The 17,074-nt window shown below is 43.9% G+C and overlaps 1 protein-coding gene across 1 annotated transcript in view; it reads left to right on the top strand.

Moving 5' to 3' along the window:
• Positions 1 to 17,074, top strand: part of LOC127931865 (uncharacterized) — a 143,435-nt gene that overhangs the window by 65,009 nt on the left and 61,352 nt on the right. The gene's annotated exons all lie outside the window — the stretch shown is intronic.

Consider the following 17,074-nt stretch of genomic DNA (forward strand, 5'->3'; position numbering starts at 1 on the left):
GGAAAACCGCTGGTTGACTTGGCAAGACAAGGCAAACTGGCAACAGACAAACAGAGAACACAGGTATAAATACCCTGAGGATAATGGTGAAGATGGGCAACACCTGGAGGGAGGTGGAGACAATCACAAAGACAGGTGAAACAGATCAGGGTGTTACATAAATCAGAAATACATACATCGTCATCCTACAACAAACATGGTACAGAGGAGATGGACCCACTGGTTGTCCTATAGCTTACAGAGAGCTGGTAGTCCCATCTACCAAACTACCTGGTGTGAAACAGGGAAGGGACTCAAGGGGTATGCTAATTTGGTATAGAGGCAGACCTAACTCACTCTATTAAATTAATCAAAACAGGAACATTTTACATTTGGCTAGAAATTCAAAAGGAAATGATGTCAACAGAGAAACATGTCCTCCTGTTTGCTACCTATATCCCCCCACTAGAATCCCCATACTTTCATGAAGACAGCTTCTCCCTCCTGGAGAGGGACATCAATCATTTCCAGGCCCAGGGACATGTACTAGTCTGTGGCAACCTAAATGCCAGAATTGGACAAGAACCTGACACCTTCAGCACACAGGGGGACTAACACCTATCTGGAGGTGACATCATTCCCTCCCCCATAACGCACAACTACCACTAAATAATCAACAAAAACGTGTCACAACTCCTGCAGCTCTTTTGCACGCTGGGTATGTACATAGTCAATGGTAGGCTTCGAGGGGACTCCTATGGTAGGTACACTTGTAGCTCATCTCTTGGTAATAGTACTGTAGACTACAATATCACTGACCTCAACCCAGAGTCTCTCAGTGCGTTCACAGTCAGCCCACTGACACCCCTACCAGATCACAGGAAAATCACAGTATACTTGAACAGAGCAATACTTAATCATACTTAATCAGGAACTGAATAATATTAAGAAATGCTATAGATGGAAGGAAAGTAGTGTGGAAACCTACTAAAAAACAATTGGGCAACAACATATACAATCCCTTTTAGACAACTTCCTGGACAAAACTTTCCACTGTAACAGTGAATGTATAAACTTGGCAGTAGAAAACCTAAAAGTATATTTGACTTCTCAGCTACCCTATCAAATCAAAAAATGTCAAACAGATAACCAAAGAAAATGAACAACAGTGACAAATGGTTTGATGAAGAATGCAAAAACCTAAGAAAGAAATTGAGAAACCTATCCAACCAAAAACATAGACACCCAGAAAACCTGAGCCTTCACTATGGTGAATCACTAAAACAGTGCAGAAATACACTATGGAAAAAGAAGGAACAGCACATCAGAAATCAGCTCAATGTAACTGAAGAATCTATAGACTCTAACCACTTCTGGGAAAATCGGAAAACACTCATGAAAACAACGAGGAGTTATCTATCCAAAACAGAGATGTATGGATAAGTCACTTCTCCAATATTTTTGGCTCTATAACAAAGAACAAACAGCAAAAACATAAACATGATCAAATACAAATCTTAGAATCAACTATTAAAGACTACCAGAACCCACAGGATTCTCCAATTACATTAAATTAACTACCATGACAAAATACAAACCTCAATGAAATGATAAAATATATAGACCACAAATTCCAATTGGCTATACTCTTTAACATTATCCTTGGTGCTGGTATCTTCCCCAATTTTTGGAACCAAGGTGTGACAATGTTGCGTTAGGAGGTAGGTAAAGGAGTCAGGCGCAGGAGAGCAGAGATGTCTGAGAGGCATACTTTTAATAGGCAAGTTCACCAAGGTATGGTACAATCCAAAAGTCAAACGCCCTCGACAACAGAGACACCCGTTACTCAAGCAAGGAGGAACAAACAAAGCTCCTTAAATAACACACCCTCATTAAATACGTGAAACAAAAAATTGGACACAACCTAACCGAGCTAAATCACAAAACAAAACAATCCCGCACAAACCTAGGCAGACAACAGGGTAAATATATACACACAGAAATTAAGGCAAATTAAACCATGTGTGAAAGAAGTACAGACAAAACAAACAGAAAAGGAAAAAAGGATCGGTGATGGCTAGTAGGCCGGCGACGCCGGCAGCCGAGCGCGGCCCGAACAGGGAGAGGAACACCGGGGCCTCGCTGTGGTGGCGGTCAGCGCTTGCCTTCTGCCGCCCTTCGGCCCGTTTAAGGTTCCCGTGGGCAGCCTCCCAGGTTTCGCCTCACCCAATCATCCACCACAGGAGCCTTGGTCTGGCTCTGATGCCATGGTACCAGGACCGGCTGATACCCCAACACGAACTGGAAGGGCGACAGGTTCATAGAGGAGTGGCAGAGTAAGTTCTGAGCCATCTCTGCCCATGGTATATACAGTGGGGGAAAAACGTATTTAGTCAGCCACCAATTGTGCAAGTTCTCCTACTTAAAAAGATGAGAGAGGCCTGTATTATTCATCATAGGTACACTTCAACTATGACAGACAAAATGAGAAAAATAAATCCAGAAAATCACTTTGTAGGATTTTTTATTGATTTATTTGCAAATTATGGTGTAAAATAAGTATTTGGTCACCTACAAACAAGCAAGATTTCTGGCTCTCAGAGACCTGCCCCACTGTACTTCGCCCACTGGCCGGTCCTGGCAATAGGACCGCAGAAACCTACCCACATCCTGGTTCACTCTCTCCACCTGCCCATTACTCTCGGGGTGAAAACCCGAGGTAAGGCTGACCGAGATCCCCAAACGTTCCATGAACGCCTTTCACACCCTGGACGTGAACTGGGGACCCCGATCAGAAATAATGTCCTCAGGCACCCCGTAGTGCCGGAAGACGTGAGTAAACAGGGCCTCCTCAGTCTGTATGGCCGTAGAGAGACCGGGCAAAGGGAGCAGACGTCAGGACTTAGAAAACCGATCCAAAACGTCCAGGATCGTGGTGTTGCCCTGTGACGGAGGCAGATCGGTCAGGAAGTCAACCGACAGTTGTGTCAAAGGCCGCTGTTTGTACGGGAAGGGGTTGTATAATTTCCCTCTGGGCAGGTGCCCAGAAGCCTTGCACTGAGCGCACACCGAGCAGGAGGACACATAAACCCTCATCTCCTTGGCCAAAGTGGACCATCAGTACTTCCCATTAAGACATCGCACCGTCCTACCAATGCCCAGATGACCAGAGGGGGAATTGTGAGCCCACCAGATCAGCATGTCCCGAACCTGCAGCGGAACGTACACCCGTCCCACTGGACACTGTGGTGGAGTAGGCTCTACACGTGATGCCCGCTCGATGTCTGAGTCCACCTCCCACCTCACCGGTGCCACCAGACAAGAGGCCAGAATGATGGGAGTTGATCGATGGACTGCTCCTCCGTATCATACAGTCGGGACAGTGAGTCTGCCTTAGTGTTCTGGGAACCTGGTCTATAGGAGATAGTAAACCTAAATCGGGTGAAAAACATAGCCCACCTTGCCTGACGAGGGTTCAGTCTCCTCGCCCCCCGGATGTACTCCAGATTACGGTGGTCAGTCCAGATGAGAAAAGGGTGTTGAGCCCCCTCAAGCCAATGCCTCCACACCTTCGGAGCACTGACGACAGCCAACAACTCCAGATCCCCCACGTCATAGTTTCGCTCCACTGGGCTGAGCTTCCTCGAAAAGAAAGTACATGGTCGGAGCTTCGGTGGCGTACCCGAGCGCTGTGAGAGCACGGCTCCAATCCCAACCTCGGATGCATCCACCTCCACTATGAATGCCAAAGAGGGATCTGGATGCGCCAGCACGGGAGCCGAGGTAAACAGAGCCTTCAGGCAACCAAAAGCTCTGTCCGCCACAGCCGACCACCTCAGACGCACCAGTCCCCCCTTCAGCAGTGACGTAATGGGAGTAGCCATCTGCCCAAAACCCCGGATTAACCTCCGGTAGTAGTTGGCAAACCCTAAAAACCGCTGCACCTCCTTTACCGTGGTTGGATATTACTGAGCAAATGTCACATTGGCTTTTTACCAAATGACTGTATGACAGACCACATATTCACCCTGCACACCCTAATAGACAAACAAACAAACCAAAACAAAGGTAAAGTCTTCTCATGCTTTGTTGATTTCAAAAAAGCTTTTGACTCAATTTGGCAAGAGGGTCTGCAATACAAATTGATGGAATGTGGTGTTAGGGGAAAAACATATGACATAATAAAATCCATGTACACAAACAACAAGTGTGCAGTTAAAATTGGCAAAAAACACACATTTATTTCCACAGGGCCATGGAGTGAGACAAGGGTGCAGCTTAAGCCTCACCCTCTTCAACATATAAATCAACAAATTGTCGAGGGCACTAGAACAGTCTGCAGCACCTGGCCACACCAGATTCTGTCAGACGTGGGCCCTGACAGTAAATCTCAGTAAGACAAAAATAATGGTGTTCCAAATAAGGTCCAGTTGCCAGGACCACAAATACAATTCCATCTAGACACCATTGCCCTAGAGCACACAAAAAAACATACATACCTCGGCCTAAACATCAGCGCCACAGGTAACTTCCACAAAGCTGTGAATGAGCTGAGAGACAAGGCAAGATGGGCCTTTTATGCCATCAAAAGGAATATAAAATTTGACTTCCCAATTGGGATCTGGCTTGAAATACTTGAATCAGACATAGAGCCCATTGCCCTTTATGGTTGTGAGGTCTGGGTTCCGCTCACCAACCAAGAATTCACAAACTGGAAGAAAAACCAAATTGAGATTCTGCATGCAGAATTTTCCTAAAATATCCTCCATGTACAACGTAAAACACCAAATAATGCATGCAGAGTAGAATTAGGCCGATACCCGCTAATTATTAGAATCTAGAAAAGAGACGTTCAATTCTACAACCACCTAAAAGGAAGCGATTCCCAAAACTTCCACAACAAAGCCATCACCTACAGAGAGATGAACCTGGAGAAGAGTCCCCTAAGCAAGCTGGTCCTTCACAAACACAAACAGACCCCACAGAGCCCCATTAACACAATTAGATCCAACCAAATCATGAGAAAACAAAAAGATAATTACTTGACACATTGGAAAGAATTTACAAAAAAACTGAGCAAACTAGAATGCTATTTGGCCCCACACAGAGAGTACACAGTGACAGAATACTTGACCACTGTGACTGATCCAATCTTAATGAAAGCTTTGACTATGTACAGACTCAGTGAGCATAGCCTTGCTACTGAGAAAGGCCGCCGTAGGCAGACCTGGCTCTCAAGAGGAGACAGGCTATGCGCACACTGCCCACAATATGAGGTGGAAACTAAGCTGCGCTTCCTAACCTCCTGCCAAATGTATGACCATATTAGAGACACATATTATCCTCAGATTACACAGATACACTAAGAATTCGAAAACAGACCCAATTTTGATAAACTCCCATATCTACTACGTGAAATACCATAGTGTTGCCATCACAGAAACAAGATTTGTGAACTGTTGCCACAAGAAAAGGGCAACCACTGAAGAACAAAAACCATTGTAAATACAACCCATATTTACAGTATGTTTATTTATTTCCCCTTTTGTACTTTAACTAATTCCACCTAATATGAAATGTGTAATCTCTTTATTCTTTTGGAACTTTGTGAGTGTAATTTTTACTGTTCATTTTTACTGTTTAATTCAGTTTTGTTTATTGTCTAGTTTACTCGCTATTGCAATGTTAACATATGTTTCCCATGCCAATAAAGCCCTTAAATTGAATGAAATTGAGAGAGGGGAGAAAAGAAAGAGGGCTAGAAGGAAGGCGTGAGAGAAAAACACTGTGAAAAAATACAAGATTCAGAGATAAGACAGACAAAGATAAGACAGAGAACATCAAAAGAGAGAGACAGAGAGATAAAGGGACAGACGATACTATCTCTTCAGAGACAGACAACGTTTCAGTGTCCACACTAGGATACGGCTGAAGAATGAGGTCATATACTGTATCGGGCATGTATTCTAAGAAGTATGATAGCAATAATGGTCATTAGAACAAAGGCTTAAGTTCACTTCATTAGCCTTTGCAGGAATTATTCTAACATTCTCCAGCACTGAGAGAATGCTAAAGAAGATGACAAAAGGCTGCTCACCTGCGGGGCTGGCTGTACTGGAGCAGTCGTCTCTCCCAGTGTGTGTGTGTGTGTGCCTACGTGTGTACCTGCGTAGCAAAGCTAGTGTGTGTGTGTGTGTGTGTGTGTGTGTGTGCCTGCATAGCAAAACTAGTGTGTGTGTATGTGTGTGTGCCGTGTGTGTGTGTCTGCCTGCATGTGTGCGTGTGTGTGTGTCTGTGTCTATACAATGCATTCTGAAAGTATTCAGACCCCTTCCCTTTTTCCACATTTTGTTACATTACAACCATGTTCTAAAATGTACTGAATGCAATGTTTGCTCATCAAAAACACATAATACTCCATAATGACAAAGTGAAAACAGGTTTTTAGAAATGTTTGCCACTTTATTAAAAATAAAAACACAAATACCTTATTTACATAAGTAATCAAACCCTTTGCTATGAGACATGACATTCAAATCAAATCAAATCAAATGTATTTATAAAGCCCTTCTTACATCAGCTGATATAAGACATTGAGCTCAGGTACAGCCTGTTTCTACTCATCATCTTCGAGATGTTTCGACAACTTGATTGGATTCCACCTGTGGTAAATTCAATTCATTGGACATGATTTGGAAAGGCAGACACCTGTCTATATAAGGTCCCATAGTTGACAGTGCATGTCAGAGAAAAAAACAAGTCATGAGGTTGAAGGAATAGTCGGTAGAGCTCTGAGACAGGATTGTGTCGAGGGAGAGATCTGTGGAAGGGTACGAAAAAATGTCTGCAGCATTGAAGGTCCCCACAAACACAGTGGCCTCCATCATTCTTAAATGGTAGAAGTTTGGAACCACAGAGAATCTTCCTAGAGCTGGCAGACCGAACAAACTGAGCAATCAGGGGAGAAGAGCCTTGGTCAGGGAGGTGACCAATAACCAGATGGACACTCTGACAGAGCTGCAGAGTTCCTCTGAGGAGATGGGTGATCCTTCCAGAAGGACAATCATCTCTGCAGCACCCCACCAATCGGGACTTTATGGTAGAGTTGCCAGATGGAAGCCACTCCTCAGTAAAAGGCACATGACAGCCCGCTTGGAGTTTGCCAAAAGGCACAGAAAGGACTCTCAGACCATGAGAAACTCGATTCTCTGGTCTGATGAAACCAAGATTGAACTCTTTGCCCTGAATAACAAGTGTCACGTCTGGAGGAAAACCTGGCACCATCCCTACGGTAAAGCATGGTGGTGGCAGCATCATGCTGTGGGGATGTTTTTCATTGGCAGGGACTGGGAGACATGTCAGGATTGAGTGAAAGATGAATGGAGCAAAGTACAGAGAGATCCTTGATGAAAACCTGCTCCAGAGCGGACCTCAAACTGGGGCGAAGGTTCACCTTCCAACAGGACAACGACTCTAAGCACACATCCAAGACAACAAAGGAGTGGCTTCGGGACAAGTCTCTGTATGTCCTTGAGTGGCCCAGCCAGAGCCTGGACTTTAACCTGATCGGACATCTCTGGATAGACCTGAAAATAGCTGTGCAGTGGCGATCCCCATCCAACCTGACAGAGCTTGAGAGGATCTGCAGAGAAGAATGGGAGAAACTCTGCCAAGTACAGGTGTGCCAAGCTTGTAGTGTCACACCCAAGAAAAGTCAAGGTCGTAATCGCTGCCAAAATGTCAAAAAGACTGTTTTTGCTTTGTCATTATGGGGTATTGTATGTTGCTTGATGAGGATGAAAAAAAAACAATTAAATCCATTTTAGAATAAGGCTGTAACGTAACAAAATGTGGAAAAAGTCAAGGGGTCTGAATACCTTCCGAATGCACTGTACCTAGATTTCCCTGCTGACCAGGCGGGCGTGTGCTACGGCCGTCTGGGAGAGTGGAGAGGAAGAGCTGGGATCCTATGGGAGGTTCATTGCTCTGTTCAGAGGAGTCTTCGATTTTCAACTGGGGGGCTGAGCACCTACTCCAACCATGGCAGGAGGACCAGACTGCTGCAGAGTACGGCCTCACCTTCCGTACAGTGGCAGCATCCAGAGGATAGAATGAGCCGGCACTCCGCACCTTATTCAGAAAAGAATTGCGCAAAGAGGCCCAGACGAAGTTGACTTGCAAAGACGACACCCTCTCATTGAACACACTCATCTTAGTGCCCATCCATCTGGATAACCTCCTTCAGGAGCGTCAGCACTCCCATCAACTCTCTCCCTCATTCGTCGACCAATCTGAGTCCGAGTCTGAACACATGGAGGTAGGGTCCACACGCGCCTGAGCGTCGCCTTCCGAGACAGCTGGGGCTCTGTCCCTATTGTGGTCAAGAGTGGCACCAGCTTCAACGGTGTCAGCTACGTCCCAACACGGGAGCCACCAGAGCAGAGGAACGGCCCCGTGATCATCCGTTTCCTGGGGTAGGTGTGAGTATTTCATCATCACTCTCCATCAAACCCTTTTTAGTACCATTTTCACTAGCTGGCTGTCCTTCGTGTTGTTTCTACAGCTCTAGTGGACTCTGGTGCCGTGGGGAATTTTATTGACCAGGCCCTTGCCTCCTCCCTGAACATAAGATCATACCCGCTCTCCTCTCCGTTTCCGGTTCAAGCGCTGGATAACCAACCACGGGGATCTGGAACAATGACACACATCACAGCACCACTCCCCATCACCGTGGCACCCCAGCACCAAGAACCTTTTCTCATCATCCAGGCACCCGTACACAAAGTCGTCCTTGGCCTCCCGTGGCTCCCACTCCACGACCCCACCATTTCCTGATCAAGGATGGAAATCACGGCCTGGGCACCCGGATGTCAGAAGACCTGCTTTCCCTTACCCTGTGGTTCCACGTTGGTTGAGAGTCGTGTGGTTGGCCTCCATGTCTTTATTAAATGTTTTTTGTTAAAATAACATGTTTTTGACGATTTTTGAAACATGCATTGTCTTCTCCATGCTGTCTGCGCCTATACCGTGGGTCTCCCATCCTCCTCCATTTTTCAAGTCACCAGCCTCCACTGACACACACACAGGGCCTGACTGTGAAGTTGATGTAATTGCATCTCGTTCTCACCGCCTCCAACTCTTTTCTGGTCCAGAGGACAGCGTTGTTCTTTCAGTGCCGTGGGGTCAGCACCTGGAGTTCACACAGGTGATATGGGGTTACACGGACCAGTACTGACCTCTCACCCCAACCTGTCAACGGCTATGCGGTTACCAGCCTAATCCTTCACCCAATGCTAGAGAAATCCACCCATCCTATTGTGTTTCTCACTTTCCTTTCCCCCCCAATTTTTCACACACACTAGATACACCTCAATCCTGATGCATGGCAAACTGAACAAATAACATACACACAAATTAGCCTATTCCTCACTAACTACTCTTTCACAACGTGTGTCACTAAACCTTAAAGTTTTGTATCCCTGCTAAGAATAGCTGGGTTATCATTAACTCAAAAGAGTGAGATAGGATTAACAGCAGTTGTTGAGGGTTACTGACTGATGTTTGGACTAGTTCTGCTTAGCTTTTGGTTTGATTTAAAGCCCTAATACCCACTGAGAAGACAGGGCACATTTTTGGAAGGCTGGGGTGAGTTTAAAAAAAAGGCCTGTTAACAAAAGGGAGACAAGGGGAGGTATAGGCCGGGTATGTTCCTAAACATTCCCAAATGCTCCTGCCTATCTCGCTCTCTCTCTCTCTTTCATGCTGTGTGGGCTCTGACTCCCCCCTCCACCCCACCCCCTGTCTCCCTCCTTCCCAGGCCGAGTATTCCTATTCCCCTCTCCCCAACGCTATCTGTTTGTCTCGGATATTCCCAGGAAAGGCGGTGGTCATGGTGTAAAACATCCAGCCTTCCTGACGGACAGCCTGGGGAAGCAGACCAAAGGGTTTCTCTCTTCCCTCTCTCGCCACACTTTAACTCTCAGGTCCTCACAGATCGGAGCTGGCTAATGCATTGCCTAACAGCAGAGAGACAGAGCGGTGTGTATTGTAACATAGCTCAGAACAGGTCAGGGAAACACGGGTATGAAGGAAAGACACTTTTCACTGACTCCCCAGAGCAAAGCACAGCACAATGCATGGCGGTAGGGAATTGCATACTTCACAGAAGTTATACCAGTTATACCCCCCCCCCCACCCCCAACCATTCATCGCAATCCCACAGAAAAACAATAAGGGGGGGGGGGGGGCTAAGGAATGTGGAACATGTAGCTTCTGAATTGCGTGGGTGAGCTACTGAGTGACTGAGGTAAGCAGAGCAGAAGACTCCACCTGGGAGTGAGTGAGTTTGTTTGTGTGTAGAGATCGACTGATTAATTAGGGCCGATTTCAAGTTTTCATAACAATCGGTAATCTGCATTTTTGGACACCGATTGTGGCCGATTACATTGCACTCCACAAAGATTCTGCGTGGCAGGCTGACTACCTGTTACGCGAGTGCAGCAAGAAGCCAAGGTAAGTTGCTAGCTAGCATTAAACTTATCTTGTAAAAAACAATCAATCTTAACATAATCACTAGTTAACTACACATGGTTGATGATATTACTAGTTTATCTAGCTTGTCCTGCTTTGCATATAATAATAATTTCTCATCGAATCACAGCCTACTTCGCCAAACAGGTGATAACAAACGCATTCGCGAAAAAAGCACTGTCGTTGCACCAATGTGTACCTAACCATAAACATCAATGCCTTTCTTTAAAATCAATACACAAGTATATATTTTTAAACCTGCATATTTAGTTAATATTGCCTGCTAACATTAATTTCTTTTAACTAGGGAAATTGTGTCAATTCTCTTGCATTCCGTGCAAGCAATCAGGGTATATGCAGCAGTTTGGGCCGCCTGGCTCGTTGCAAACTGTGTGAAGACCATTTATTCCTAACAAAGACTGTCATTAATTTCCCAGAATTGTACATAATTATGCCGTAACATTGAAGGTTGTGCAATGTAAACAGCAATATTTAGACTTAGGGATGCCACCTGTTAGATAAAATACAGAACGGTTCCATATTTCACTGAAAGAATAAACATTTGTTTTTGAAATGATAGTGTCCAGATTTGACCATATTAATGACCTAAGGCTCATATTTCTGTGTGTTATTATGTTATAATTAAGTCTATGATTTAATATTTGATAGAGCAGTCTGACTGAGCGGTGGTAGGCAGCCACAGGCTCGTAAGCATTCATTCCAACAGTACTTTCATGGGTTTGTCAGCAGCTCTTCGCTGTGCTTCAAGCATTGAGCTGTTTATGACTTCAAGCCTATCAACTCCCGAGATTAGGCTGGCGTAACCGATGTGAAATGGCTAGCTTGTTAGCGGGGTGCGCGCTAATAGCGGTTCAATCGGTGACGTCACTCGCTCTGAGACCTTGAAGTAGTTGTTCCCCTTGCTCTGCAAAGCCTGCAGCTTTTGTGGAGCGATGGGTAATGATGCTTCGAGGGTGGCTGTTGTCGATGTGTTCCTGGTTCGAGCCCAGGTCGGTGTGAGGAGAGGGATGGAAGCTATACTTTTACACTGGCAATACTAAAGTGCCTATAAGAACATCCAATAGTCAAAGGCATATGAAATACAAATGGTATAGAGAAAAATAGTCCTAGAATTCCTATAATAACTACAACATAAAACTTCTTACATGGGAATATGGAAGACTCATGTTAAAAGGAACCACCAGCTTTCATATGTTCTCATGTTCTGAGCAAGGAACTTAAACGTTAGCTTTTTTACATGGCACATATTGCACTTTTACTTTCTTCTCCAACACTTTGTTTTTGCATTATTTAAACCAAATTGAACATGTTTCATTATTTATTTGAGGCTACATTATTGATGTATTATATTAAGTTCAAATAAAAGTATTCATTCAGTATTGTTGTAATTGTCATTATTACAAATAAATAAATAAAACATATTTTAAAAATCGGCCGATTAATCGGCATCGTCTTTTTTTGGTCCTCCAATAATTGATTTCGGCATTGAAAAATCATAATCAGTCGACCTCTATTTGTGTGTGTGTCATTCCACTCATAGACCTTTACACCTGCCATGACTATCCTTTCTGTCTCGCCAACATAGGCAAATACATACCAGAACATTGTGTATTTGAGCCTGGTGTCTGACTCTGAACTGCTGTGTGTAGGTCCCAGACAAGTGTTTGTTTGGCTTTACTAGTACTGATCCACTGGTTGCATAGCCTGGCTCATTCCTCTCCAGTGGGTGGCGCTGCATTGTTGGTCTGAGGGGTCTCACGCCCCTGGGTGGGAGGAGGGGATACAAAGTGAGGGAGGGGGAGACAAGCACGTCAACTTAGAGTGGTGAAGAAAAAAACATACCGGTAGTTTGGTTCCGCAAAAAACGGGAACACTTGCTCAGGTCTGTGGAATACAAACATCCAAGGCAACTGGGGACACACCTTGACTGGCATTTTAGGCAATATTAACCACACCTGATTGGTGGGAATTGTCATAATAATGAGTATACACTTCCTGGCTCCAAGGACTTTTATTTCGTTATGGACTTCAGTTTGGTTATGAATCCCAAACTATAACACTTTCATCCACATTAGAAATTCAGCCTTTTTTGATTTGTGTCTCGTCAAATCATTTTCACATTTCTGATTGTTTTTTCATTTAAACCGCATAGTTGCTAGTATAATTCCAGAGCCTCTCAAGAGCTGCATTTACAGTGCATACACCTTCACTTTTTCCACATTTTGTTAAGCTACAGCCTTATGATAAAATTGATTACTTCATCAATCTACACACAATACCCCATAATGAAAAAGCAAAAAAATGTTTTTTTAGAAATGTTTGCAAATGACATTTAGAGACTTGCTCCGAAGCCACTCCTGCATTGTCATGGCTGTGTGCTTAGGGTTGTTGTCCTGTTGGAAGGTGAACCTTCGCCCCAGTCTGAGGTCCTGAGAGCTCTGGAGAAGGTTTTCATCAAGGATCTTTCTGTACTTTGATCCGGTCATCTTTCCTTCGATCCTGACTAGTCTCCCAGTCCCTGTCGCTGAAAAACATCCCCACAGCATGATGCTGCCACAACTAAGCTTCACCGTAGGGATGGTATTGGCCAGATGATGAGCGGTGCTGGTTTCCTCCAGGGGTGACGCTTGGCATTCAGGCCAAAGAGTTCAATCTTGGTTTCATCAGACCTGAGAATCTTGTTTCTCATGGTCTGAGAGTCCTTTAGGTGCCTTTGAGCAAACTCCAAGCGGGCTGTCATCTGCATTTTACTAAGGAGTGGCTTCCGTCTGGCCATTCTATCATAAAGGCCCGATTGGTTGAGTGCTGCAGAGATGGTTGTCCTTCTGGAAGGTTCTCCCATCTCCACATAGGAACTCTGTAGCTCTGTCAGAGTGACCATCGGGTTCTTGGTCACTTCGCTGACCAAGGCCCTTCTCCCCCATTTGCTCAGTTTGGCCAGGCTGCCAGCTCTAGGAAGAGTCTTTGTGGTTCCAAACTTCTTCCATTTAAGAATGATGGAGGCCACTGGGTTCTTAGAGACCTTCAAAGCTGCAGAAATGTTTTTGGTACCCTTGAATTGACCACAGGTGAATTCCAATCAAGTTGTAGAAACATCTCAAGGATGATCAATGGAAACAGGATGCACCTGAGCTCAATTCTGAGTTTCATAGCAAAGGGTCTGTATACCTATATAAACAAGGTATTTGTGTTTTTTATTTTTAATACATTGTTCGAAAATTTCTAACAACCTGTTTTTGCTTTGTCATTATGGGGTATTGTGTGTAGATTGATGAGGGGAAAAAGGCTGTATAGTAACAAAATGTGGAAAAAGTGAAGGGATCTGAATACTTTTCGAAAGCACTGTACATGGCTCTGTATAAAACTAAAATACTGACGGACTCATAAAACCCCAAACTTTTATTTATTAACTTAACTCTCATCTTACATATTTCATAATTTCACTCTTGAGCAAGTTATTAACCGGCGCTTAAGCCTGAAGGTCTAACTCTCTCTCACGCATACACACACGCACACACCCTCCCTGTGGGAACAGCAGCCCAAGAAAGGGCAGGATGCCAGCTGGCTATGAGACATGCTTTTGAGGCTGAGGATGTTTTTTTTAGGTCTGGAGTCTGGACTGTTTCTCTCCCTTATTCTCCCTGGTCCCTGTGGGAGGTTCTTGGCTCTCACTGCTCACTTCTACAGCAGTGGGGGATTCTGCAGGGCACTCTGCTGTACTCTGCTACCACCTATTGGCAACTATTGAGCAGTACAGCATGGTGAGGTCCTCCTCGGTGAGGTAATAAAGTGTATAATAATGCCGTGCCTTCAGAAAGTATTCATACCCCTTGACTTACTCCACATGTTCTTGTGTTACAGCCTGAATTCAAAATTAATTACAAAAAAAATTCTCACTCATCTACACACAATACCCCACAATGAAAAAGTGAAAACATTTACATTTTTGCCAAAAAAAACAACAAAAAAACAATGAAATACAGAAATATCTCATTTACATAAGTTTTCACACCCCTGAGTAAATACTTTATACCCCCTTTGGCGGTGATTACAGCATTGAGTCATCTTGGGTATGTCTTTGCACTTTGCAGCTTTGCACATCTGGATTTGGGGATTTTCTCCCATTCTTCCTTGCAGAAGTTTTCAAACTCTGTTAAATTAGATGGTGGTGAACCGCAATCTTCAAGTCTTTCCACAGATTTTCAATGGAATTCAAGTCTGGGCCACTCAATGACTTTAACATTCTTGTTCTGAAGCCATTCCAGAGTTGCTTTTGACTGTATGCTTGGGGTCATTGTCCTGTTGGAACTTAACATTTCTGTCCAAGTCTACGGTCTTTTGAACTCAGAAGCAGGATCTCGTCGAGGATTTGCCTGTATTTGGCTCCATTCATTGTTCCCTCTGTCCCCGACCAACCCTATTCATTGACGCTAACTGCTATAGCGCCTATTGACGAACGTGTGTTCTTTGCGGTGAGCTTTTGGTTAAGAGCTCTGGCACTCGGTCTGAAAGTTAACATAGAAATAATAATACATTAAAAAAAAGGTTAAATTGACACACACCTCGTTGGGGTTTATAGTGTCCCCACACGCCATAGTTACAGCGCTTGTTTGCGGAATACAAGAGGCGACAAGAGGCGACCTGTGCTAATTAACTATCTAGCGTACTCCAAACACTTGTGCGTAAACCTAACCCCAGAGAGGAAGAGAGAGGCCCGACTCTGGGGAAAATCTGTCTCCCTCCAGCAGGTGGCATTTTTTCGTTTTGTCCACCAAGCAGGTTTTATGGAGGTCGATGAGTGTCTCGAATTTGGTCAACAAAAAAATGCTTGCTACATGAGGTTTATTTGATTGAATAGAATGTTCGTAATGCTTAAGTTGTTACAACTGTACTGATATTAGTAGGACCTATGACATCCCGGCATCATTGAGAATAATCACTTTATTTATGAGTTGTCTCTAGCAGCATAGAATTTGTCAACAACCTTCATCAAATATTTAAAAAACGATTGTAATAATGACATGTATCCACCAATCCAAAGAAAGGATTTGCGGGTGCTAGATAGCATGCCGTTCCGTTTTGTGGACACTTTGTACAAAATAATAAAATGCAGTACTACAGGATATTTCTTAACGTAGCTCTTTATTAGCTAGCTATAACTGGCATGTTCACCGTATCGCCAACCAAGGATCAAACTGACCATGACCAAACCATTTGGGTGGTCTTAACCAAGTATGATGCACAGTATGATATGGCGGTAAAATGCATCCAATTTACAATTCAGTATGTTTACACATATGAATATTACATGGACAATGACTCCCGTTGTTAGGTTGGAGAGACATGTATCTTGTCAGTATATTCATAATCTTTGGTAACTCAGGAAATGTAGCGGAAGTGTAGTTTCGTCAGATGGAGGCCCCCTTAGCTGTATGGATCTGTGCAAAACTGCTACAGTATCTTTTTTTATTTGAATGATTTTTTTCTCGCCGATGAATGTTTCGAAAGCAATGATTATTGACGTTTCTCAATGTTAAAACACAGCGTTGGGATTGTGGTTCACATGAAGTAGTCATGGGCAAAGCTAATGGCTGAAACTGTACGAAGGTAGAATGCCACCTAGAGTTTGAGAGCAATCCCCGAACATGTCAAAGATAGATAGCCCAGCCTGCTGCTAACTAGCAACTAGGTAGCGTTTATAGTCTTTATTTCATGTGTGAATGTTAGATCTGCCATGTTTTTACATGGGTTAAATGTTAACCGAATTCAACAGGTGTCATATGTTATCTTACAATGTTTTAAAGGTTTCATTAATGGAAAGCGAAACAATGGACTTGTTCTATAATTTTGAAAGCTTATGGAACGAAACATTCCAGGTTAAGGGTCTGCACGGGGGGTATTGCGTCCTGCCTAAGAACAGCCCTTAGCGGTGGTACAGTATATTCAAAGGGGTTTAAGACTAGACCACAGCCTTTCGTTTCCAATGGGAACAAATGAGTGATGGTGGGCAGAGCCAAGCCCGAGGCTAGCGAGACTCTATTTCCGCGTTGCATATTTCCGTTAGGGAACGCATCTCCTTTGCGCTCCTTATAAACAACGCGACATTTAAAAAACAATTTTTGCAAAGGGAAAAGTCTACAAAACGTAGTCCACACTGTTCATAACATACTATAGATCGTGCATTGTTTCCCTATAAACGCATAGTATTTTTGCACTGTAGCATTCAATGGCTATAGTTCATTCTTACATATTCTATGTTGGAGCTGCTTTTGAACGCAAAAGTCCAATTGAAAACATTATTGGCATTGTTGAATTCGATTTTCATAACGGCAAGCGAGGACTTGATTATGGTTTGGTTCGTTTAACTAGCAAGTCTATTTGTTTGGTTACCACGGCAACTACTGTAGCTATCTAGTAAACTTGCCAGCTACTTCGGTGGATGTTTAACACATTTTTATAGCAGCAAATGTGTTAATGTATAGCCATGGTATATAATGGATAATCATCTCGGGGCTTTATGCATTCACTGAAAAATAATGCAATT

Source organism: Oncorhynchus keta, chromosome 9 (assembly GCF_023373465.1).
Source record: "Oncorhynchus keta strain PuntledgeMale-10-30-2019 chromosome 9, Oket_V2, whole genome shotgun sequence".
In the NCBI taxonomy this organism is placed as follows: domain Eukaryota; kingdom Metazoa; phylum Chordata; class Actinopteri; order Salmoniformes; family Salmonidae; genus Oncorhynchus; species Oncorhynchus keta.